The sequence below is a fragment of the Engystomops pustulosus genome, chromosome 10 (assembly GCF_040894005.1).
Source record: "Engystomops pustulosus chromosome 10, aEngPut4.maternal, whole genome shotgun sequence".
NCBI lineage: Eukaryota > Metazoa > Chordata > Amphibia > Anura > Leptodactylidae > Engystomops > Engystomops pustulosus.
The window spans coordinates 91,799,488-91,825,714 of record NC_092420.1 but is presented as its reverse complement, the minus strand read 5'-3'; the positions used below and the strand labels follow the sequence as shown (position 1 = coordinate 91,825,714).

General features: G+C 46.2%; 1 protein-coding gene across 1 annotated transcript in view; it reads left to right on the top strand.

The window, feature by feature from the left end:
* PTPRF (protein tyrosine phosphatase receptor type F) overlaps positions 1-26,227 on the top strand; it is a 697,698-nt gene that overhangs the window by 202,994 nt on the left and 468,477 nt on the right. Inside the window, exon 2 of the mRNA XM_072128566.1 lies at positions 4,074-4,133. The gene's annotated coding sequence lies outside the window, so the exon portion shown is untranslated. The remainder of the gene's footprint in view (positions 1-4,073; positions 4,134-26,227) is intronic.

Genomic DNA, 26,227 nt, shown 5'->3' with positions numbered 1-26,227 from the left:
TAAACTTAGACCCAGCAGTCGGGAGATCAACCAAATTTATCAAATTTCATTTGATATTTTTTTAAAATTAATTTCTTTAAATTGAATAATAAATGGGTTTATTTTTTATATGGAAGTTGGTAAAAGTTTCTAAAACACATGGGAGGGAGATAAAAATGTAGACAGAGATGCTCAGTAAGTTCCCTTTCACACAGGAGTTTTTGTGGTCCGTTTTCTTGTATTTGTGGGGGACATAGGTCTCTATTTTGTGTAATGGATTCATACTCATTGATTTTTTTCCCCTAGTGCTGTGTTTGTGTTGCTGTAGTCTCATGCCCTGTCCTGTCTTTAGCTGATTGTAGATTCTACTTCCTATAACGCACTGTGCTGCGATTCACTAAGATCGTGTGCCCGATATCCTGCATGTGTCGCTTCCCCGCTCAGGTCCCCGGAGTTCACCTTCTTCTTCCTGGTGCATGTAAGTGGATTGTCCGTGTATAATGCGCTGTGCGGGGAGTCACTAAGATCGTGTGCCCGATATCCTGCATGTGTCGCTTCCCCGCTCAGGTCCCAGGAGTTCACCTTCTTCTTCCTGGTGCATGTAAGTGCATTGTCCGTGTATAATGTGCTGTGCAGGGAGTCACTAAGATCCTGCGCCCGATATCCTGCATGTGTCGCTTCCCCGCTCAGGTCCCTGGAGTTCACCTTCTTCTTCCTGGTGCATGTAAGTGTATTGTCCGTGTATTATGCGCTGTGCGGGGAGTCACTAAGATCGTGCGCCCGATATCCTGCATGTGTCACTTCCCCGCTCAGGTCCCTGGAGTTCACCTTCTTCTTCCCGGTGCATGTAAGTGCATTGTCCGTGTATAATGTGCTGTGCGGGGAGTCACTAAGATCGTGCACCCGATATCCTGCATGTGTCGCTTCCCCACTCAGGTCCTAGGAGTTCACCTTCTTCTTCCTGGTGCATGTAAGTGCATTGTCCGTGTATAATGTGCTGTGCGGGGAGTCACTAAGATCCTGCGCCCGATATCCTGCATGTGTCGCTTCCCCGCTCAGGTCCCTGGAGTTCACCTTCTTCTTCCTGGTGCATGTAAGTGTATTGTCCGTGTATTATGCGCTGTGCGGGGAGTCACTAAGATCGTGCGCCCGATATCCTGCATGTGTCACTTCCCCGCTCAGGTCCCTGGAGTTCACCTTCTTCTTCCCGGTGCATGTAAGTGCATTGTCCGTGTATAATGTGCTGTGCGGGGAGTCACTAAGATCGTGCACCCGATATCCTGCATGTGTCGCTTCCCCACTCAGGTCCTAGGAGTTCACCTTCTTCTTCCTAGTGCATGTAAGTGCTTGGTCTGGCGACACAATTTGAAAGTTAAATCCTGCACTCAGTCCGAATCAGTCGGATTGTACCCCCGATTTCTGCCGCATGAAAGCCGGCGCAGCTGCGCCAAAAACCGATCGTGTGCGTCACAAATCCAGCGCAAACCCATTAAATACCTGCCAAAGCTGCGCAAATCCACAAACCAGCGAACAGTCTGATGAAAGTGTGATCCGCGACCCTTAGTAAATAAGCCCCTATATGTCTCATTCAGTTTTACAAGTTTTTTGGCCCTTTTTTGGATTCTGTTGCTTAGATACATCGCACATGTCCAGAAAATCATCACACGGACAAGTTTAAATTGAGGCAAGAAGCCAAAGACTTCATTTAAGCCAGGCTCCTGTTTTTGTGGCAAAAAAATGGATGACATACTGTACTCATGACATTTTTGTGGAGGAGGAAGTAGAAAACTGTAAAAATGTGTGGAAAATACAATGCAGAAATAGACCTACAAGCCCTCGTTTGACATCAGAGGAAACAAACATTTATTATTTGAAAGAGTCCTAATGGTGAGGACTAGTTTTGAGTTCTGGTCTGTGCCAAACTTTGCAAGTTCAGGTCCCCATACACAAACTTCAGTCAGACGTTTGGGTCTGGGTTCTGCTCACTCTCTTTCTGCCAGTAACACAAGGGGGCACATTTACTTACCCGTCCCTGGTGCGTTCCCCGATGTGCATTGTCCAACTGGAATGCACATCTGCCGCGATTCACTAAGATCATGCGCCCAATATCCTGCATGTGTCGCTTTCCCACTCAGGTCCCAGGAGTTCACCTTCTTCTTCCTGGTGCATGTAAGTGCATTGTCCGTGTATAATGCGCTGTGCGGGGAGTCATTAAGATCCTGCGCCCGATATCCTGCATGTGTCACTTCCCCGCTCAGGTCCCCGGAGTTCACCTTCTTCTTCCTGGTGCATGTAAGTGAATGGTCCGTGTATAATGCGCTGTGCGGGGAGTCACTAAGATCCTGCGCCCGATATCCTGCATGTGTCGCTTCCCCGCTCAGGTCCCCGGAGTTCACCTTCTTCCTGGTGCATGTAAGTGCATTGTCCGTGTATAATGCGCTGTGCGGGGAGTCACTAAGATCCTGCGCCCGATATCTTGCATGTGTCACTTCCCCGCTCAGGTCCCCGGAGTTCACCTTCTTCTTCCTGGTGCATGTAAGTGCATTGTCCGTGTATAATGCGCTGTGCGGGGAGTCACTAAGATCCTGCGCCCGATATCCTGCATGTGTCGCTTCCCTGCTCAGGTCCCCGGAGTTCACCTTCTTCTTCCTGGTGCATGTAAGTGCATTGTCCGTGTATAATGCGCTGTGCGGGGAGTCACTAAGATCCTGCGCCCCCGATATCCTGCATGTGTCGCTTCCCTGCTCAGGTCCCCGGAGTTCACCTTCTTCTTCCTGGTGCATGTAAGTGCATTGTCCGTGTATAATGCGCTGTGCGGGGAGTCACTAAGATCCTGCGCCCCCGATATCCTGCATGTGTTGCTTCCCCGCTCAGGTCCCTGGAGTTCACCTTCTTCTTCCTGGTGCATGTAAGTGCATTGTCCATGTATAATGTGCTGTGCGGGGAGTCACTAAGATCGTGCGCCCGATATCCTGCATGTGTCACTTCCCTGCTCAGGTCTCCAGAGTTCACCTTCTTCCTCCTGGTGCATGTAAGTGCATTGTCCGTGTGTAATGTGCTGTGCGGGGAGTCACTAAGATCCTGCGCCCGATATCCTGCATGTGTCACTTCCCCGCTCAGGTCCCCGGAGTTCACCTTCTTCCTCCTGGTGCATGTAAGTGCATTGTCTTGCGATACAATTTGAAAGTTAAATCCTGCGCTCAGTCCGAATCAGTTGGATCGTCCAATGGCCCCCCCCAGATTTCTGTCGCATGATTGTGCCGCGTCACAATCCGATTGCGTGCGACACAATCCCCCTTTAAATACCTGTCAAAGCACAAATTCTGAAAACGTCGGGAAGTCCGCCGGAAATGTGATCCGCGGACCCTTAGTAAATAAGCCCCATGGTGTTATTTCTTAAAATGTCACTAGTGGAACTTAAATCATGCACCACTATATGCCGCCATTTTGGTGCGGATCGGAGCTCCCTAATTGTATCACAGGGAGTGTCAGTCTAAGTGCATTTTACCAGTTACCACCTGGGATAATGTCACTGATGTTACCGATGGGTTCAAACCGTGGCCGAACCCAAACCTTATCAGGTCCGCTCATCACTAGTGAGGAATAGAGAGAGAATTACAACTTCTCCAGGATCAGAGGTACAAGGACTGCTAAAATATATCATTCATAGAGGAATCTTTACATGGTGAGGAGCATCTTATTCGTACTGGATCCTTTATAGCTGAATTCTAAACAGAATGTGATTTGTTATTTGTGAATAGCCGCCCCTTATTCTATACATTTAAAAAAGATGGATAAATTGTATCCTCTCTGTACAGTGGGAGACCCCAGCAGGTACCAGAGAGCGATGTCTTATAGTGTCACCTGATGGGGCTGAGTAATGGCCATTGTGACACCAGGGCCTGGAGATTACTTGTTGATGGCCCATAGTTGGGGCTGATTGCCCGAAAACATGGAAACAAAAAAGACACTGGAAGGTTCTGGTACCGTTTACACGTTTTGGGGCAGGATTGGTCATGTGTCTCTTATTGTCTTCATTTATGGACGGCCTGGATCCCCTTCACTAACCTTCTGTCTTTTCTTTTCCAACACAGGATTATCTCTTCAGAACGTCTCATCAATCGGTGAAGTTCGTCCGTGTCGTCCCATGTGAGGTAGGTCTTGTCTCATTACATTGGATGTGATTACTGTCCACTATCATAGTCCAAGCCTCTTATGGGGTTTGGGTTTATTGAAAGTGTTTTTAGGGGCTCCTATCCCCAGGAAAGGTCATTAGTAGTTGATCGTTGGGAGTGATATTATATCTTATATCCTTTGGCCGGAGCTGTTAGAATCCTATGGAGAGGACAATGCTAGTCACTCAGCGGAGGTGCGACATTATGTTATATGCTATGTTCAGAGCCACTCACATCCTACGGAGAGGTCATTAGTAGTTGATTGAGGAGGTAAATCAGCCTAGAAGATCCCTCTAAAGGTTGATTATAATCACACTGAGGGTGTTTGTACCATAGAGGCAACTGATATGCGGCACTTGGACAGAGGGGACCCGATCTCCTTCATCCAAGTCCATTTGCAATGTGATGGCAAAAATCTTCTCCTTCACCAAACGGACTTGGAAATTGACCAAAGAATCAAGGAAAGATGAAGAGGAGAAACCAGCACCAGACCCTAATGTCCTGAATACTAAAACCCAGTAACATAAGGATGAACCCATTCTGATGTGTCCTGTAATTGTATAAGCCATAACCGCGTACAGCACCCTGTGCCAAGCGCACGTTATTATAGAAGGAATTGCAAAAAGCAACAAAAACCTTTTCATTTGCATCAGGTATACGATGATTACGTAAATGTGTCTCTTCAGGCTATAAATAAGTTGTTTTTCTCCATAATTTGAGGACAATCGTCAGGAATCTCATTGGGTTTGTTTTTACCTTGCCTTTCGTGATGAGAGCCTCAACTAGACAGAATTAAGACATTTTGTGCTTTGTCAACATATCATGCACAGCGATTGTACATCTCCTAGTCTTTGATGGTTTTAATCTGTTTTAATCACTTTATAAGATTTTGTTTTTTTACTGGGAACCTATTGGGATTTTTAGGACTACTAGATCACCAACCTAAACCTCCAATATGTAAATGCAGTTTGGGGTCCATCTTACTGAACACTGTCACCTTCCAACCACATCCACAATGAAGGATGACTAACTTACGTCAGATCAAATATTTGATGACATATTAAGGTAATTGTGATTATTTGCCAATAAACCTCCTGCATTTCCACCTGCTCAGAGCATCTTCCCTTAGTCTCACGTTACAGCGGTGGCTCCCGGATGAGTGCAGTGGGTGTCAGCCGCTCCGGGTTATTTGCTATGCACGCCGGGTCTCCGATCATTCTCTGAGAATGAGAAAGGAAATGGAGAAAGAGACAATATACAATTCTTGGCTGCAGCTCACGGACACTGCATTAAAGTTTGATTTAATGTTACTGACAGGACTATTTCAATTTAGCTCATGCAGTTTGACAAGTAACATGCTGATGGTTTGGAGGGAGGGAATTGTCAAATGCTTAAAGATTCTGTAGCCGGCCCAGGTATGGATGGGTGGACGGGGATTAATAAAAGACAGAATGTATGGTGACGGGCGCGGGGAGCCTGTGCCAGGGTGAAAATGGAAGTCTTTGTAATGTTACCTAAATGTCTAGCAGGAGGCGATGCAGGCGCATGCACAATGAGGCTGAGGATGCGTTACAGGCAGCGCTGTGTGTACGAGACCTTCCTTATAGGGGGCAATCACTAGGACCCTTATATTGTGCCTAAACTAGTGAGATACAAACTTCTTTATTGTTCCGATATAGTCCACACTATTATTATATTGTTTTCTGTCTGACTTTACATTGAAAAGAACATGGAAACTGCTTGTACGTGTGTTTATAAAGTGTCTGCGCCAGTTTTGTGTCCGACAAGACGGAAAAATGTGCACCTAAAGCGGCTGTTACTGCTTAGTCAAGAGTTTTTGCGCCACATTTATTACTGACGGGCAACACAATTCTGCAGCATGAACAAAGTGCAGCAAAAAAAGTGGAATATAAATCCATATATCACTGTACTGCTGCTACTAACAACATACACAGAGGTCTGATTACACATCTGTCCTGGGACAATACATAGCACTGGCTGCACAGAGCACAGCAGTGTGAGGTATGATTACACATCTCTCCAGGGACAGTACATAACACTGGCTGCAGAGAGCACAGAGCACAGCAGTGTGAGGTCTGATTACACATCTCTCCAGGGACAATACATAACACTGGCTGCAGAGAGCACAGAGCACAGCAGTGTGAGGTCTGACTACACATCTCTCCAGGGACAATACATAAGACTGGGTGCAGAGAGCACAGAGCACAGCAGTGTGAGGTCAGATTACACATCTCTCCAGGGACAATATATAACACTGGCTGCAGAGAACACAGGGCACAGCAGTGTGAGGGACGATTACACATCTCTCCAGGGACAATACATAACACTGGCTGCAGAGAGCACAGAGCACAGCAGTGTGAGGTCTGATTACACATCTCTCCAGGGACAATACATAACACTGGCTGCAGAGAGCACAGAGCACAGCAGTGTGAGGTCTGACTACACATCTCTCCAGGGACAATACATAAGACTGGCTGCAGAGAGCACAGAGCACAGCAGTGTGAGGTCTGATTACAGACCTCCCCAGGGACATTACATAACACTGGCTGTTGTCTGTCTGTATGTTTACCTCTGCTGACAGATCCCTTTAAAATAAGATTTGGTGGTCATACTCTGCACAAGCCGGATGTATCCCAACCTACTAATCCAAATTGTCATATCATCCAGGTATAAAAACAATAGTCCCCCACACAAAGACGCAACACAGAAGTTTTACTGAGCGATTTCACACGATTGTTAATTCAGTAAACAGCGCTAAGCGAGGTTTTGGGGCTGTAAAACGTCACGTAGCTTATGAAAATGAATCTGAATGAAAAACATTGCATTTGTGCTGCTGTAACCTGCTCATTATGCTGGCAAATTACCGCGGCTTTCTCTCCCAGGAAAAATGTGAGCCCGTTATTGCAGTCAATTATCGTCAGGATCTGTTGTGCTACACAAGTAACAATTGCAGCTTCTAGAACCTGCAGGGAAAGGCTCCTCGGAGGGGCTACGGAGGGAGCAGGACGGTGACATCACATGTTTTCTCTCTCTGCATATACATCCAGCGTCCGGCGCTGCCTCTTGTTTACATCCAATTATATCCGCCGCAGTTCTGCTGCTTTATTAATGGCTCCCTCGCCAAAGTGAGCGGCCGCCATCAAACCGAGCGCTGACAATTACATCCGTAACCAGCGCTCTCCCCAATAATAACTCCACATCTCCAGCTACAAGCAAAGTACAAATATGATTTACTGCACTTACATGAGCAATAGAAGGGAAAAAAACTCAATAAGGGACTGAACGTTACAGCGCATAATGGAAGGCGAACGCAACTTTTTATCTTTGGGGAAAATACTAAAATATTTGATATTTCCAACTATTTAAAAGCTGCTTTTAGCCAAACCTCATTGTTCATTGGATTTTTACAGGTTGTCCGGGAAATTATCCCCCCTGGAAAGTGGTTACAGGTTGTCCGGGAAATTATCTAAACATCTAAACATCAGCCTTAATGTATACATTGTATTTGCCTCTCTTTATGTACTTTTTATACCCACCAATATACTCTGCCCTATACCCCCTTATTCCCTTTCTATGCATCCTGCTCATATCCCCCCCACCAACCTACACCTCCCCATTCCCCGCCCTCTCCCCACCGCCATCCATCTAGGCTCTATTCCACAAGGATTACTGTGCATGCGTCAAAAATCGGGCGCTCCGCGCATGCGCCACTTTCAGGCGCCATTTTAAAAACCCGGCGTATTCCCCGCACTGCTATTGCATTGCAGAGAGCAGCGCGCACGACTCGCCAGACAACTGTAAGTACCGGTCCACTCGGACCTCCATCCCCTAGCTCTCCCTTCTTCTCCTTCCTCACACCCCTACCTATTACCATCATTCTTCACTACCCACAGTTGTTTAACTGTGGGTGCAACACTTTTCAAACAGTACTCCTCTCTGATATACCCCAAAGCATTATATTCAGGTAAGCCTCATTGTCGATACCTAACCATTCCAGCCCTTACCTTTTGTCATCCATGACAGCCACACCTTCCAGATTTGTCTAGTATCATCACTATGTATTTTACCACTTATGTTTAACTAGATACATATATTACAAAGTCTCTATGAATTTTGCTGAAATTTTATAAGGCTCTATGCATTTTGCTGAATTTTATGTTGAATTTAAGAATTTTTGTACATATTTATTCACTCTATTTATACTCTATTTGTACGTATTCATGAATTTATTTACTCTATTTATTTGTACCACCTCCCCCACTCCCTATCTTGTTCGATGTCTTTTTAGTGTAGTATGCTTATGGACCTGATGAAGAGGACAATACGTCCTTGAAACGCGTCATCCGCCACTGAAAAAATAAACTTTATATTTAAAAAAAATTCCTACACTCTTTTGGAGTTTACCTCTATATTACATTTTTAGCTGTAGGGGCAGCGCATACATACCTACCTGTGTATTTCTTTGGACTTTTCTGTCTTATCGCTACCTACCAATTAAACCGCAGGTACTCCTGCGTGCCACAGGGTCCGCAGCAGCCCCCCCTTCTCTACCCTTCCCTCCATATCTTATCTTCACCATCATATCTCTATATACCCCCAAAATGATTACCCCCCCCCCCCCTAAGGCGCCACGTGTCCCCACAATACTATAGTCCACGCCGGGCAGGTATCCGGCAGGTAGACTGCAAGAAAAGAGGGAGATGCTGTGGATGAATGATGGTTCTCCCTGGTCCAAGGTTGCTGGTTGGATGGTGTTTGGCAGAGGTTACTCACAGCCTGGTATAGGTGGCTGCAGGCTGGAGGGATGGATGGCTGCAGCAGCATGGCAGGCTCTTGGAGGTAGAACCCTGCAGTAACAGGCCTGGAGTCTGCAGGGAGCACTCACCTCTCTCTAGACTGGCTCTATCTCAGCAAAGACCAAGAACTTTCCAGCCACAAAGGGTTTTATAAACTTCCTTTGGGAGTGGTCAATTCAGAGCTCATCCAACCAGGACCTTTGTAACATAGGTAATTAACAATGGATAAATAAATACATTTTATTGGTCAGAGTGCAAACATTCCTATTCAGGCAGACATTATACAGCTGCAATTACCACCAATAGACAGCAGGTGGCGCACAGAGGTGATCAGTCTCTATGGGACACATAACATCTAATAGGAGCATTATTTCATAATGTCTGGGCCATTACAGAAGTCAAGATCAAGAAAAACAGACCCTCGTGTCACTTTCTTTATTGGTTTTGATTGAGGAAGGTCCGGTCACACTGATCATCCATGTGTCTGTAGGGCTCTGTGCTCTAGCCCTTTATGCTGCATCAACAATTCGATTCATTGTGAGATGGAAATCTGCAAATCTTCTGTTTAATGGATCTTATATTAATGATTTATTCTGGTTTATTACTAGTTGCAAGAGATGATCAGACTCCATGTAGGCATGCAGGTTCGGCTGCTAAGTAGCCAATTTGGCAAATGAACACCCCTTGCCATAGCTATGATTGGCCGGGAGAACTCCCCCTGTATTGCTGTATTACTAGCCATGGTTATGATTGGCCGGGAGAACTCCCCCTGTATTGCTGTATTACTAGCCATGGTTATGATTGGCCGGGAGAACTCCCCCTGTATTGCTGTATTACTAGCCATGGTTATGTTTGGCCAGGGGGAGATCCAGGGGCGTAACTTTAGGGGGTGCAGAGGTTGCGATCGCACCTGGGCCCAAGAGGTTTCGGGGGCCCTTATGGTGTCACTTTCCCATATGAGAAGGCTATTACTATACCACACATTATAGTCGGGGGCCTGGCACAGACTTTGAACCGGGGCCCAACAGTTTCCAGTTACGCCACTGGGGAGATCCTCTGGCCAATAGTGGCCATGGTTAGTAGCTAGGCATCTGGCAACCGAACCCAAGCAGCCGAACCCAAATGCCAAACCCAAACACGGAAGTTCGCTCATCTCTACTGGTTGCTTGCCCTCAGGATAGATGGACAATACCAGCCCGATGTGGGGGATATGAACTGATACATTGTACCTCCACGATCTTCACATTCTAATGATCACAGTGCCACACACTGTAAAGTGGCAGTGCTTGGTATTGCAGCTCAGCCCCATCTAGAGATCATGTGACTGCAATGGCCTGGAAAGCAGAATGAATGTGACGGCTTCATGCAGACCCTCACCAATCTGATATCGATCACCTGTTATAGGGTTAGCTGATCAATAATTGAATAGATCCTGGAGAACCCCTTTAAATGAGTGCATACTTCAGTATAACATTGAGATCTTTTGCAGCAGGAGATCTGAGGGAGGAGAATGACATCATCCGGGGATAAGAACATGACGAGGGCTGCGTCTCCGGCACTAATGGCATTAGCCAGGAACATGTTTATTTGATTCCTTGCCGGCCAAATACCTTGAGATGTCGTTTCTTCCGTGTTGTCCTGAGGCGATGAAGTAAACCAGGCACAGAGGAGATAGAGCGCTCGGCTAAATATACATCTCGCCTCCTGGGTATTCTCACCAACCCTTATTTATCCTGCAGCAGCTCCATTCACACCTTGCAGATATCAGACCCGTTCCTAATGACATGTTTTACGAGGAATATTCCACATTATTCCGCTGCACATCTTTCTTTTGCAGAATCTTCTAAATGGCTCCGGAATGTCAAAGCTGTTCCCATATCTCTGCCGCTCTCCAGGGGGCTTCACAAATCACAGCGCTACAGCAGATATTCTGCGCTATTATTATTATTACCATGCACACACCGCAGCTGATATATTCCTGGCCTGGACTGCTGTGCATTGGAGGTTAATAGCCTTTCAAGATCTGCATTTTACAAGGATTAATCAGTGGTCTGTGATGGATTCGGAGACCAAATCCAAATATTTGATCCGCAGGAAGGAAAAAAAAAAAAATCAGACTGTTCTCCCTAATGAATTTCATTGAGTTTCTGCTCATCTGGAGCGTAATAAAGGCAGGCAGGTATTCTGCGCAACCTGGCGGCTGGACGGCACATTGTATTGTATGGCAGGAGAGACAACGAAAATGGCTGCACCCCATCCGTCTCCTGCACAGAACAGCCCTGTCACCCAGCACTTCAGCCATCTGTAATAATCCAAATAATCGGAGGTTTTTCTTATTGCACGACGTGTATCTGGAGGTTCTCGATAAAGCGATTAGGGAACATGTTGGCTCTGAAGTTAAAGCAGTATTCCAAAAATAAATCACAGGTAGTCCCCGGGTTACGTACAAAATAGGTTCCATAGGTTTGTTCTTAAGTTGAATTTGTATGCAAGTCGAAACTTTATATTTTATCATTGTGGATACAGACAAAACATTTTTTTCTGCCCCAGTGACAATTGGAGTTTCAAAATTTTTGGCTGTAATTGGACCAAGGATTATCAATAAAGCTTCATTAAAGACACCTTACAGCTGATCATTGCAGTCTGGGACTATAGTAACATCCAGAGAGGTCACCAGAGGGCAGAGGGGGCAGAGGGGTCAGTCTTTAAATAGGGGTCGTCTGTAAGTCGGGTGTCCTTAATTAGGGCACTGCCTGAACTTCCCTCCATCGTTTCGCACCAGGACCCGATTACTATGATGATGTTCCTCACTACCAGATGTAGTGAGTCCTCAGACTTGTATTAGACTTATGAGGCCAGTAGTAGGATGCAGCGGCCTCATGAGTAGACGGGTGCCGGCACTGCATGGATGTCCCGCAAACTTCTCTTCGGTTTGTACCACACCCTGCTACAGCGGCGGTCTCTTCACCTCTCTAGTAGCTTTCAATATTTGCATATCACAAGGGAAAGCCAAAAAAATAGTTGACACTAAACTACTACTGCCCCAAGGTCAGGGATGAAATGTCTAAATGTGCAATCTCACCCATTTACTAATAGAAAAATCTCCCCCAAATTAGGCAATTATGAATCTTCTCAATTCATTTTCACATGAGATGAGTCAAATTTGGTGGTTGCAGGAGTAGTGTTATTCAGAGGCTCCTATTGTTGGCTTTATATCACCTAGGAGCATATTAAAGATAAGAATCTCATCTGTTTAGATCAAAGTTTGTGGATTTGTGAGCTGCAGAACCGGCAGATACAGACAGCAAGCTGCAGATAAAGATCCATTTCCTTCCAATTATTTGTCTGTATGTCCCAGTTCTGAAGCCCAAAACACCACATGCCTGGTCTGAAAGATGGGATTATTATCTTTAATATGACACCAGCAGCATGTTTCTAGGTGCTATAGAACAGAAGATCGGGGCTTCTAAACTTACACTGCCCCTGCCACCACTAAACTTGACTTGAGATTTTTTTGGAGGTCAACAATTTCACATAAAATATGGAATTCTATAAAGGACAATTCATCCCTGACCTGAGCGGACTAGTAGTTTAGTGGGGTAAAACCTGCTGACAGGCTCCCTTTAAGCCACCAACGTGGAAGATTCTCATCCATGCCAAGAATCAGCCCCCTGCGCTCCATCGTTTTGCTGACATCAGTTGTACTAAATATAGTAAAAACAGATAAAATATGTCGTTTATAAATCATTCATTCACTTTATTTATTATGAATTGATCCATCAGCGATTCCACGGGTGTCATTTTTGTTCCTGGACCGGATAACGCGCCACGCTTCGCTTCTCATCCTTTGTAATCGGATCCAGATAGAACAGGTGCGGCCGCGCTCCTCCCGCACCTCCATATGCCTCTGCTTCATATCCAGCTTTTTTTTTCTCCTGGATTCCATACAGATTTTTTTTCACGCTTTTTGCATTTTAGTTTTACATTTTATAACGTTCTTTCTCCCTTTCATTTAGAGAGCGGCGCTCAGTGCTTATCCAAGGCTTTGTAAACTGCTTTTCCGCTAGATTTTGGTGTAAAAGATAGAATGAAGCGTACGTCGGCTTTCAACTAATTTATGCAGTAAACAAGTGTTGTGTGTGCATGAGGAGTTGCCTTCACTTTCCAGCAACTGCAGTCTCTGGGGCTCATTTACTAAGGGTCCGAATCTCGCACACTTTCGTCGGGTTTCCCGAATATTTCCGTTTTGCACCGAATTGCCCCGGGATTTTGGCACACGTGATCAGATTTTGGCACATCGGCGCCGGCTTGCACACGACAGAAATCGGCGGGGTGTGGCTGTCGGACAACCCAACGGATCCCGACAAAACACAGAATTTAAAAAAGGTTTTGTGTTGCAAGATCAAGCACTTACATGCACCGGGAAGAAGAAGGTGAACTCCGGCGGACCTCGGCGCAGCAGCGACACCTGCAGGAACTCGGACGCTCGATCTTAGTGAATCGTGCCAGACCCGAATCCACGTCAGACAATGCACCGCGGGATCGCGACAGAACCGGGTAAGTAAATCTGCCCGTGAAAAGAAGATAGTAAATCTGCCCCTCTGTCTGTCAGTTTGCTGTGCACTTTCAGCTGCTGGGAGGAGACTTTGTTCCTGTCACTCATTCCTCCCGCCTCCACTCTCCATAGACTTCTTTGTCATCTGACATCTGGTAGAATTTCAGCAAGTTGCTTGCAAGATGAAATTTACAGAAATTTTAGAGAAGTAGATTAGGAAGCATGATAAGAGGCAAGGTAAGTGGACGAGGCAGCACCCTATTCTGATAAAAACTTACTCTGACTATTAATCACTATTGATTGAGAAGTTACAGGTCATGTAAAGCTGTAGATACACAGCACAGAGGAGCCGCGATTTCCACCGCAGTCAGGAAAAAAAGTACGTTTTAGGCTTTTATGTTGTAATTTTGCTCTAGCAATGGATGGGGTCGGGAGAGGGGTACAGAGATCACGCTTTGCATTGCAAAAGTAAAATTTAGTAAATCGCTTCAGGTGACCTTCTAATCCCGCAGCGATTAACAATGGGTGGAATTTATTGAAGATTTCATCTTTAATGGCTTCACCTTATGTAATGTAACGTGGTGTTATTAACCTGTACTGTCCTGTAACTGTTTGTTTGCAACTATGTGTATGTATGTAACTGTAATGTTGAGCCTCTGTGTGTAACAACTGCTGGAACATTGGGGGTCATTTACTAAGGGCCCGATTCGCGTTTTCCCAACGTGTTACCCGAATATTTCCGATTTGCGCCGATTTTCCCTGAATTGCCCCGGGATTTTGGCGCACGCGATCGGATTGTGGCGCATCGGCGCCGGCATGCACGCGACGGAAATCGGGGGGCCTGGCCGAACGAAAACCCGACGGATTCGGAAAAACCGCCGCATTTAAAAAAAAAATGTGTCGCGAAAATTACACTTACCTTTACCAGGTATAGGCTGGTGAACTTCAGGGCATTCCAGCGCCCCTCCGGGGAACTTCAGCGCAGCAGCGTCACCTGGTGGACAGCGGAGGAACTGCCTTAGTGAATCCTGTCCGGACCCGAATCCACCGCAGAGAACGCGCCGCTGGTTCGCGAATGGACCGGGTAAGTAAATCTGCCCCATTATGTACAAAGCTATTCCCCCCCGCCCCCCGAGGGGATCAATTAAGTTCTAATGTATTGTATAGTTATTGTTGCAAAATTTAACTCCAGCAATGTAAAGGTTGTGCTCTGCCCCTACCACAGCAAAATCGTGGCTGAATCCATAGTAGCAGACACCTGGCAGCTCCCAGCCTAAGGGTGGTGGCACACGTGGTGTTTTGAACCCGTTTTTAGGCCTTTTTTTTGAAAACACATCCATTTTTTGACGTTTTTTGTCTGTTTTCCAATTATCTTAATTAAGGTAATTAGGAAAACCGGTCAAAAATGCATGCGTTTTTTAACGGACTGTTTAAAATGGCCTAAAAACGGGTTCAAAACATCACATGTGCCACCACCATTAGGCTCCCTGCACCTGAATGTTGTTGCCCTTGCGCTATCCATTGATTCGCAAAGCTTAGTACATATCCGTGGCCGTATGTGTGTGGCTCTGGCAGTACTTTTATTCTGTCCTGGTCACATAATTGGACCTCACACACCGTTGACACACAGGACTCTAAAGACCGGACCGTGGCCAGAGAGAGCGCACCTGTCATCACCTGTGTCCTGCCGACAGGGGTTTGGCTTTTGTTGTTTGGGAGAAGTTGTGTGTGACCTTGAAGGCACAAGAGCATTGTATGGTCAACAAGCTAATTCCAAGCAATTAGGGAATTATTTGTAAGACCTTCATAAATAACCACGGGAGGCTTTCCCAACAGCACAAGATTAATTCTGCAGCGTGGAAAGTGGATTGCAAGTATTAGAAACAGGTTAATGAGAATATTCCAGTGTAAACTGTTTTCTTGATCTGGGCGATGGGCTTAGCCTGTGCTCCCTAATTAGTTCCGATAAGAGTTTGATCTCCGCACGAAGGAGAATGATACGGTTTAATTTCAAGGTTTGCAATGCCGGCTCCAGAATACACTCACTGGATGCCTTTCACTTCAAGGGCAGCGGCACAGAGGCCAAGAAAATCTACTCCATCTCCCACCTAGACAAAATAACAGGGAACAGCTCATAATTGAAAATATACATCACCGCGCGATATGAAAGTGATTTATGCCTCCTTGCTTCTTTTTAGGAGTGCATTGTCCTGAATGGAAACCCAGTAAAGTTAAGGGGGTTGTCCTATAATAACAAATCCTGTGGCTAGCGGCTAACATCCTGATTGTGTTACTGATGGAACCCCCAAAGATCATGAGAACAATAGATTAATAGAGACCCCCATCAATCAGCAAGTTAGTCAATGGGGGACATTTACTTACCCCGTCCCCGGAGTTCACCCGAAGTCCATTGTCCAATGATCATTCACTGTGCGGGGAGTCACTAAGATCGTGCGCCCGATATCCTGCATGTGTGGCTTCCCCGCTCAGGTCCCCGGAGTTCACCTTCTTCTTCCTGGTGCATGTAAGTGCATTGTCTGTGTATAATGCGCTGTGCGGGGAGTCACTAAGATCGTGCGCCCGATATCCTGCATGTGTCACTTCCCCGCTCAGGTCCCTGGAGTTCACCTTCTTCTTCCCGGTGCATGTAAGTGCATTGTCCGTGTATAATGTGCTGTGCGGGGAGTCACTAAGATCGTGCGTCCGGTATCCTGCATGTGTCGCTTCCCCGCTCAGGTCCCTGGAGTTCACCTTCTTCTTCCCGGTGCATGTAAGTGCATTGTCCGTGTATAATGCGCTGTGCGGGGAGTCACTAAGATCGTGCGCCCGATATCCTGCATGTGTCGCTTCCCCGCTCAGGTCCCTGGAGTTCACCTTCTTCTTCTTGCGACACAATTTGAAAGTTAAATCCCTTTTTGTAACTTTGAAACTATAGTACACAACCTTCCTTATTCTGCTCCTTACATCTAGTCTTTATTATTCCTCTGGAGCTGCATTTACAACTCTGCTTGGGGTAAGTCATGGTGTGACGAGAAGACAGCCATTCATCCTGCCTTTTACCCCAGTTTTCGAAGCATGAGAAAGTCACAGTTCCTGGTATTCGGCCACACAATTTTTGAAGGTTTTTCACGCCACTTTATTGAAAAGTGTTCATGGTGGGCAGACCTTGTTTGCCTAATGTCCTATCAGTTTTCTGCTGTCTTGTATAGTGTTGATTGGACCCAAATATTGTGGGGTTGGCTCCTCAAACCCAGACTTAATCCAAAATTTGGGCATTCAGACTCACCCGGAAAGGCTGGGTGATGGGCTGCTGATCAGGGGGCCACCGCTATCGGTGCTGGTACCGATTGCAGGTTCTAAGCATTTAAGTGCTGCCAGTTAAGCCATTTTCCTTAGGTCCCCTGCATCGCAGGTTTTAACTGTGTGTTGGACTTCGGGACCCTGAGCCGAACTTTGGTTGAAGATCCAGCCAAACCTGTCTGAATCTACTCATCCCTTGAAGAGCCTGTCCATCTCAGGGAATTACCTAAAGCCCTTCTATTACATTTTCCTCTCATCCACTTTCTGATCACAGTTAAGACATTTTGGATACAGAGAATGGGGCACATTTACTTACCCGGTCCAGTCGCGATCCAGCGGCGAGTTCTCCGACGCTGATTCGGGTTCTGCCGGGATTCACTAAGGTCCGTGCGCCGATATTCACCAGGTGTTGCTGCTGCGCCGAGGTCCGCCGGAGTTCACCTGCTTTTTTCTGGTGTATGTGAGTGCTGATCTTGCGACACAAATGGCTTTTTAAATTCTGCGTTTTTTCCGAATCCTTCGGGCTGTCCGATGCCCACGCCCCCCGATTTCTGTTGCGCGAAAGTCGGCCACAATCCCGTGAAATACAGCGCAAAGCGGAAATATTCGGGATAAACCCGACGGATTCGCGGCTGCGGACCCTTAGTAAATGTGCCCCAATATCTCTTTTTAATCAAGACACTTTATACACATTTTTCCCACTTTTACATATTACACACCTACATTACATCACCCCTACCATAAGAGGACAGCGTCCCTGAGCATTGGCAGCAGGAACATGATGAGCCTATAGTGGGATACTTCTGTTGTCAGGGCATGTTGGGAATACTCCCGATGTATCGTTAAAACCAAATGCAATGTGAGTGCAGCCTTATGGGAACTTTTTAATTCTGTTATAATTTGTGGATCCTCAAAGTAAAATATAACTTACAATCTGTGGAAATCTGTGAAATGTGCGTTTTGCAGATCTCTGCACAGTGGTCCGTAAAATGTCTTGACTGCTCGTCTTCTGTGGTTATTTCCTCATTCACTTTCCTATATTATACACGTTGCACTGTTCGGAGCAGATGAGCTCCCGCTGATACAATACCTTTATGTTTCATTCAGAGTATGATACATTGTAATCTCTGTATGTTCAAAGACGCTCAGTGCTCCTCTTTTCGGGTGCCAGGCTCTGTTTTGGTACCCGAGGTGCAGGAAGCTTCTGTCAGTGAATGTTGATTTAGTTTTACATTTACTTTCTTTTGTTTTTTTATTTTTTTGCATCTTATGTGAAGCTGTTTCCTGCTCGGCCTAATCCATTGAGCCAGCGAGATAAGGCGTCTCAGTTTATGAATGTGGAATATATTTTCTTTAGTTTTCTGCATTTTTGTCTGCACATATATTGTGCTTTAAAGGGAAACTGTCCCCTCTTCAGTCACATATAAACTGAACATGTGGTCTGTAGGGGAAGTGTTCGGCATCATCACCATGATCAGTGTCCAGAATACAGATTATGGGGCTCATTTACTAAAGGTCAGTCGCTGCACTTTCGTCGGACTTCGCACATTTATCGGGGATTACCCGGCTCGCACAGGTATTTAACAAGTGTCTGCGTTGGGATTGTGCCGCACCCTATTGTTTTCTGTCGCAGCTGCGCCGACATCCATGTGACACAAATTTGAGGTTGTGCCATCGGATGATTGGACTGATTTGGACTGAGTGCGGGATTTAAATTTCAAATTGTGACGCAAGACCAAGCCCCTACATGCACCAGGAAGAAGAAGGTGAACTCCGTCGGACCTGAGTGGGGAAGTGACACATGCAGGATATCAGGCGCACGATCTTAGTGACTCCCCGCACAGCGCATAATACACGGACAATGCACTTACATGCACCAGGAAGAAGAAGGTGAACTCCGGGGACCTGAGCGGGGAAGAGACACATGCAGGATATCGGGCGCACGATCTTAGTGACTCCCCGCACAGCGCATTATACACGGACAATGCACTTACATGCACCAGGAAGAAGAAGGTGAACTCTGGGGACCTGAGCGGGGAAGAGACACATGCAGGATATCGGGCGCACGATCTTAGTGACTCCCCGCACAGCGTATTATACACGGACAATGCACTTACATGCACCAGGAAGAAGAAGATGAACTCCAGGGACCTGAGCGGGGAAGCGACACATGCAGGATATCGGGGGCACGATCTTAGTGACTCCCTGCACTGCGCATTATACATGGACAATGCACTTACATGCACCAGGAAGAAAAAGGTGAACTCCGGGGACCTGAGCGGGGAAGCGACACATGCAGGATATCGGGCACAGGATCTTAGTGACTCCCCGCACAGCGCATTATACACGGACAATGCACTTACATGCACCAGGAAAAAGAAGGTGAACTCCGTCGGACCTGAGCGGGGAAGCGACGCATGCAGGATATCGGACGCACAATCTTAGCGAATCTCGGCGCATTGCTTTATCGTCGGACAATGCACTTTGGGTGAACTCCTTGGACAGGTAAGTAAATGTGCCCCAATATTGTTATCTATATGTACGTAAGCTGTTCAGTGCACCATGGGTTCATTGCATCCTCTGTAGGAGGTGCATGAATGTGCCTTAGGACACAACAGATCCCAGGGGCTCGGAGCTGAAGACTGGAGGTAGCGAGAAGGAGCCTGATACCCATCCATACTGGGCAAGGTAACACTCTGGTAGGCACAGACCCCTCACACTGCAGTGGGTGACTGGCAGCAGATTATAGAAGTATAAATTTCTCCTCCTTCTTTCTACTGTATTGGTGTCCTCAGGACGCTGATACAATTGATAGCTGTGACAGAGCAGGAAGCAACTACTTTTCTGTGCACTTTGCAATAAATAAGTGGGTTCTTGTTGTAGTTTGGGCACTCGGTCTCTGAAAGGTTCCCCCATGACTGTACTATACTGCCTATAACCTGTGTGTAAAGTGACTGTACTCCTCTTCCCCTCCTCCCTTGCGGAGTGTAAGCTTCTGCTCGAGGTGATGGAGTCTCTTGATGCGAAGCCTTGGTGTTGCACTAATCTCCTTTTTCTCCTTTTGGAGATAAGCCGTATTCTCCAGCCAGTGAATTATTAGTTATATAGTTCCTTCCCGCGTTCCATTTATTTCTTTGTGTATTTGTCAGATAAATAAACACGGAGGCGGATTTAGGGAAAGTAGGACACGTACTCCTCATTCCAGTTTACACATTATAGAACAAAAATAGTCACAGAGCGAGTTCTCTCTACAGATCATTATCCAGGATAAAGACGCTGTTATTATCGCCGCGCTGTAACTTATTACTGGAGCTCCGCACTCTGTGATTATTCAATTAATATCCAACCAGTTCCCTCCACAAATGGGAAACGACAGAAATCTCTTATCTGCAGCAGAAGAACATCAGGATGCGAAATTGGCTTCAACAGTAAATATAGAGTCACAGTAACGTGGAAGACGTGTGGGGTAACAGGGTTTTCGCTAATAGCAACCGATCAACTATGAGGTTTCTAGTGCAGTTTGCAAAATAATGACATTGCTCCTGAGTCTGGATGTGTAGGCGACCTCTGCAGCCTCGTGTTTTGGTCCCTGTATGGGAGGGTTAAATATTGCAGTTTTTAGTTTGCATTTTTGGAAACTTCCTTCTTAGAGAACTGAACCCTGCATTATGTTTTTTTTAGTAAAGAAGTCTGTCCTGGTACAGGACAAAGACCTGTACCAGACCTGTATTCATCAAGTTCAACAAAGGAAGGAAAGAGAAGGGATGTAAGGAAAACAATTCTATATTATAATAGAAACATCAAACTTATTTTAGGTATCTATACCCTTCTTGAAGCTCTATGTTGTCCTTGCTGTGCTCTGCTCCTGAGCTCTCTCCTTACTGTGCTCTGCTCCTGTGCTCTATGCTGTGCTCTGCTCCTATACGCTCTGCTGCCCCTGCTGTGCTCTGCTCCTGTGCTCTCTGCTGTGCTCTGCTCCTATACGCTCTGCTGCCCCTGCTGTGCTCTGCTCCTGTGCTCTATGCTGTGCTCTGCTCCTATACGCTCTGCTGCCCCTGCTGTGCTCTGCTCCTATGCTCTCTGGTGTCCCTGCTGTTCTCTACACCTTTGGTCTATGCTGTCCCTGCTGTGCTCTGCTCCTGAGCTCTCTCCTTACTGTGCTCTGCTCCTGTGCTCTCTGCTCTGCTCTTCTCCTATACCCTCTGCTGCCCCTGCTGTGCTCTGCTCCTGTGCTCTCTGCTGTGCTCTACTCCTATACGCTCTGCTGCCCCTGCTGTGCTCTGCTCCTGAGCTCTCTCCTTACTGTGCTCTGCTCCTGTGCTCTCTGCTCTGCTCTTCTCCTATACCCTCTGCTGCCCCTGCTGTGCTCTGCTCCTGTGCTCTCTGCTGTGCTCTACTCCTATACGCTCTGCTGCCCCTGCTGTGCTCTGCTCCTGAGCTCTCTCCTTACTGTGCTCTGCTCCTGTGCTCTCTGCTCTGCTCTTCTCCTATACCCTCTGCTGCCCCTGCTGTGCTCTGCTCCTGTGCTCTCTGCTGTGCTCTACTCCTATACGCTCTGCTGCCCCTGCTGTGCTCTGCTCCTATGCTCTCTGGTGTCCCTGCTGTTCTCTACACCTGTGGTCTCTGCTGTCCCTGCTGTGCTCTGCTCCTGAGCTCTCTCCTTACTGTGGTCTGCTCCTGTGCTCTATGCTGTGCTCTGCTCCTATACGCTCTGCTGCCCCTGCTGTGCTCTGCTCCTGAGCTCTCTCCTTACTGTGCTCTGCTCCTGTGCTCTCTGCTCTGCTCTTCTCCTATACCCTCTGCTGCCCCTGCTGTGCTCTGCTCCTGTGCTCTCTGCTGTGCTCTGCTCCTATACGCTCTGCTGCCCCTGCTGTGCTCTACTCCTATGCTCTCTGGTGTCCCTGCTGTTCTCTACACCTGTGGTCTCTGCTGTCCCTGCTGTGCTCTGCTCCTGAGTTCTACCCTCTCCTTGCTGTGCTCTGCTCCTGAGCTCTCTGCTGTCCCTGCTGTCACCCCCTTTCAACCCTATCTGGAGTGCTGCCTCTACACTTTGATATATTTGGGATTCTCCGCCAAGGAATCACTGGCTACTGCACTCACTATTCAGAACCTGCAGCAGGTCTGAAACCAGACATTTGCCCCAGTCCGAATCGCTCCACAATATCCGCTGCAGAGATTCTTCATTACTTCAGTACCTTGTACCCCAGGCCCTTATCTAGCATCTGATGGAACAGGCCACAATTCTTAGGAAAGCAGATAGATAACATCCTCTGAGGATACACAGACACGTGTATGACATAGACTATGTCTATGCCTTCCATATCTCGGGCTGTGAACAACTCTGAATACCGGAGCATAAAGCCTCAATCTGTAAAACGCTGAATAGAAAATCGTCAGATCTGCAGTAAATCAACACTGTGCCCGCTCCTTCCCCATCTATACTATTACCCTCTAATCCAATTCGGAGCCCGTTCCCCCTCCTCCCAGTAATATCTCCAGGACTCCTGGGGAGTGTGATTTCCCAGTGTAAGCCTCTTCAGATGGAGGATGAATGAGATAACAATATAGCGATATTTGCCTGAGGATTAACTGAATTATTTCACTTGTTAATCAACCATTTAGCGCCGACTTGTAAGAGACGCATTTATCATTCAGATGTAAATGTGAAAACCCAACAAAAACGGGAACATTAAAGCCATTGTTGTTTCCCTCTCAGATTCTTTATTAAATCTTTTTGAAAACCGTCTCCTTCTTTATTCTCCTAATGATCTGTGTTTGTAAGGAGGAAATTTTGGCGACTTGCTGTTCCATCTAATCTTCCGGGAAGACGCATCCAGCGGACAATTTTTCATTTCCAAAAGAAGAGAAGATATGGAGATAATGTAGCAAAAAAATAACACTTAAGGGGGTTGTCCCAAGTTTCATTGTTATCCTCTATCGATAGGATCAAAGATGACAATCTGATCAGTGGGGGGCCGACTACTGGGACCCCACAAATTAGATCCCGTTCCAACTCATGAATGTAGGGGCAGGTTGAACATGTGTCCTGCCTCTTCATTCAATATAAATGGGAGTGCCACATTCCCTCTCACAACTGATGGTGGGAATATGACCCCCATTTTTGTAATTGGTGGGAGACCCAGTGGTTTCCTGGACTAGTGCGCAAAGCTACGAGGAGCTGCGTGCCGGAGATGTCAGGGTAGGAGGAGAAAACAGGCTACTGGGGCGTGGAGTAGCCGGGACGTGTAGCATCAGCTCCGGCTACTCCCCACCCCAGTAGTCTCTTTAGAAAGTTTACATATTAGGGTATTAAAGATTTTAAAAAGATACAGGGGACGTGAGGATTAGCTCTAAAAAGGGCTATCCTCATGTCCCATACATGCACCTACCACCCGTTCTACCTTTGTTGTGGAATTTTTTTCAATAAATGAGGGGGGACAATTTTGTCCCCGTGTGTATGTATGAGATTATTGACTCTTACTCTGCCGGTGCCCTGATTCATGTTGCAGATTTCTCTGCTTGTGTTTATTATATATTTCAGTCTACTTTAATAGAAGAAGATATTTTTGCCCTGCTGAGCCATTTTTGTTGCCTCTTTGTGTTGCACCTTTATCCCCCCCCGGTCCTGTGATACCAGCGATGTGCTGAATTATATATTGACAGGCGTCAGCATGTGGCCTAATGACTCTCCCCACTGTGCCCCATGCAAATCAATATATCATTACTATACAGTCCCAATAATAGCGCCAATACCTGCCCCCTGCGCTGCTACAGATAATACCCAGAAATCACCGGCCGTGGAGCCTTGTGCGGGGAGGATCTTTATTTCTCAGTTAGGAATTGACTGCAGAATTGTGACAAATGACGGCACAGAAAAGTCATGTATTCTGGTGTCACGGAGGCGTCTCCAGGTGATACTTTGTGTTTCTGCTGAGCACCAGCGCGGTGCCTTGTGTCCGTACATCATTTATTGAAATGTCTAAACAAACCGTAAGGTTAAGGCTCTGAGATGTCCTGTTATATCCACAGCAGTCCATTGTCTTCCCATTATGTTACTGTATAGTTTATACTTATCTGGAACTACCATTTCCCATATTCGCATCATTTTTTAACCCCTTAAGGACGGAGGGTTTTTCGCCTCATTTCTCGCTCTCCAACTTCAAAAATCCATAACTTTTTCATTTTTCCGTGTACAGACCTGTGTGAGGGCTTATTTTGTGCGTAACAAATTTTACTTTCCCGTAATGTTATTTATTTTAACATGCCGTATACTGCGAAGCTGAAAAAAAATTCCAAATGTGGAAAAATTGAAAAAAAACCGTCACGTTCTTGTGGGCTCAGTTTTTACGACTTTCACTCTTCGCTCCAAATAACACGCCTACTTTATTCTTTGGTTCGGTGCGATCGCGGTGATACCAAATTTATACAGGTTTTATTGTGTTTTAATACATTTTCAAAAATTAAACGAATGTGTACAAAAAAGAAAAACAATTTTTTGCCATCTTCTGACGCTAATAACTTTTTCATACTTTGGCGCACGGAAATGTGTGAGGGGTCATTTTTTGCGAAATGAGGCGACGTTTTCATTGCTACTGTTTTGAGGTCTGTGCGACATTCTTCAAAAGAAGACACGAGGCTACCATGGCAACTGATCGCCGCCCCCCGATGACGTTCGGGGGCGTGGCGATCGAAAAAAAGATGGTGGCGATCGAAAAAAAGATGGCGGCGCAAGCACCGACCGCGGTTATTAGCGGTGGGGGTTTTGTGCAAAATTCAAAAACCCCCACCTCTGTATGAAGAGGACTCAGCCCGTGAGCCCTCTTCATACATCCCTTATACCTCTGCGCCGTAGAGCTACGGCGCAGAGCGTTAAGGGGTTAAAGGGCTATACCCATTTCCGCAAGTTAATGTTATTGTTTGTATGATGAAAAATGATACAATATTCCCATATAATTTCTGTTTCAATTCATCTCAGTTTTCTGGATCACTGCTTGCTGTCCTGATATAGAAAGCTTTTACGTTTGCTTCCAATGAACAGAAATCTGACCATGGTCACACAGGTGCACAGCTTGTTAGTATCACAGAGAGTAATTAGAGCTGTGGGGGTCATTTACTAAGGGCCCGAATCACGTTTTTCTGTCGGGTTACCCGAATTTGACAGTTTTGCGACGATTTTCCCTGTATTGCCCCGGGTTTTTGGCGCACTCGATCGGATTGTGCCGCATCGGCGCCGGCATGCACATGACGGAAATCGGGGAGCGTGGCCATAAGAAAACCCATCGGATTCGGAAAAACCGCTGTATTTAAAAAAAAAAGTGTCGCACTTACCTGCACCCAGGATAGCTTGGTGAACTCCGACGGACTTCAGCGCAGCAGCGACACCTAGTGGACATCGGGCGCACTACCTTAGTGAATCGCTGGAAGACCTGAATCCTCCACAGAGAACGTGCCGCTGGGTCGCGAATGGACCGGGTAAGTAAATCTGCCCCACTGTGCATCTTTGTGATCAGGGTGAGATTTCTCTCCACTAGAAGTAAACAATTAAGCTTTCTATAGAATGACAGCAAGCAGAGATCTAGAAAACTTTGACGAATTAATATACAAAGTATATTGGAAAATTGTATAACTTTTCATCACACAAACAATAAAATGTATTTGCTGAAATGGGAATATCCCTCTAGCCATTCCTAAATATTCATATTAATAGTCCTGATGACCTTTCACTAAACTGCTGTAGTAAAGAACATCTCATCCCCCTTACATGATACCTGATTCTTCTGCTTATACCCAAATTTACTGGCAGGACCACATGCTCCACTCACTTGCTGCCTTCCCATGATTTCGTACCAAAGTCTTCCCTGTGCTCCCGCTGTATCGGGATCATTCTGGGTGGGGGGTAGTGACAGCCGTTATGCAGCCACTACAGGCGATTGGTAGAGATTAGAAAAAAAAAAGTAATTATGTTGACCATTATTTTAATGAAACAATGTAGTCTAAAAACACTCCCAGGAAACCCCCCAAAACACTCATTACTAAATATAATAAGTATTGTTTACCTGACACAGTCACCTGCACAATTACATCTCACTGCTTGGTCTACAGGAATGTATCCAGGTTACTTTGGTTTATTGTACAAAAAAACTCCAAATACTAACCAATAAAGTAACAATTTATTCACAAATACACATAATCCATCAATTACTCTCTCTGAATAGATACAAAGGGGTAAATAAGTTTTCATTTGGGGTCTACAACAGATCAGGGGGAGAAAAAGAGACCAAGATTATTTTGGTGTGAAGGACGTATCAGGGGTGCGTTCTCTCTTGGTTCCCCGTTGATCCGAAGCTCCTCTGTTCCTGCTGGCGAGTGATTATTGCTGCCCCATAATACTCTAGTATTAG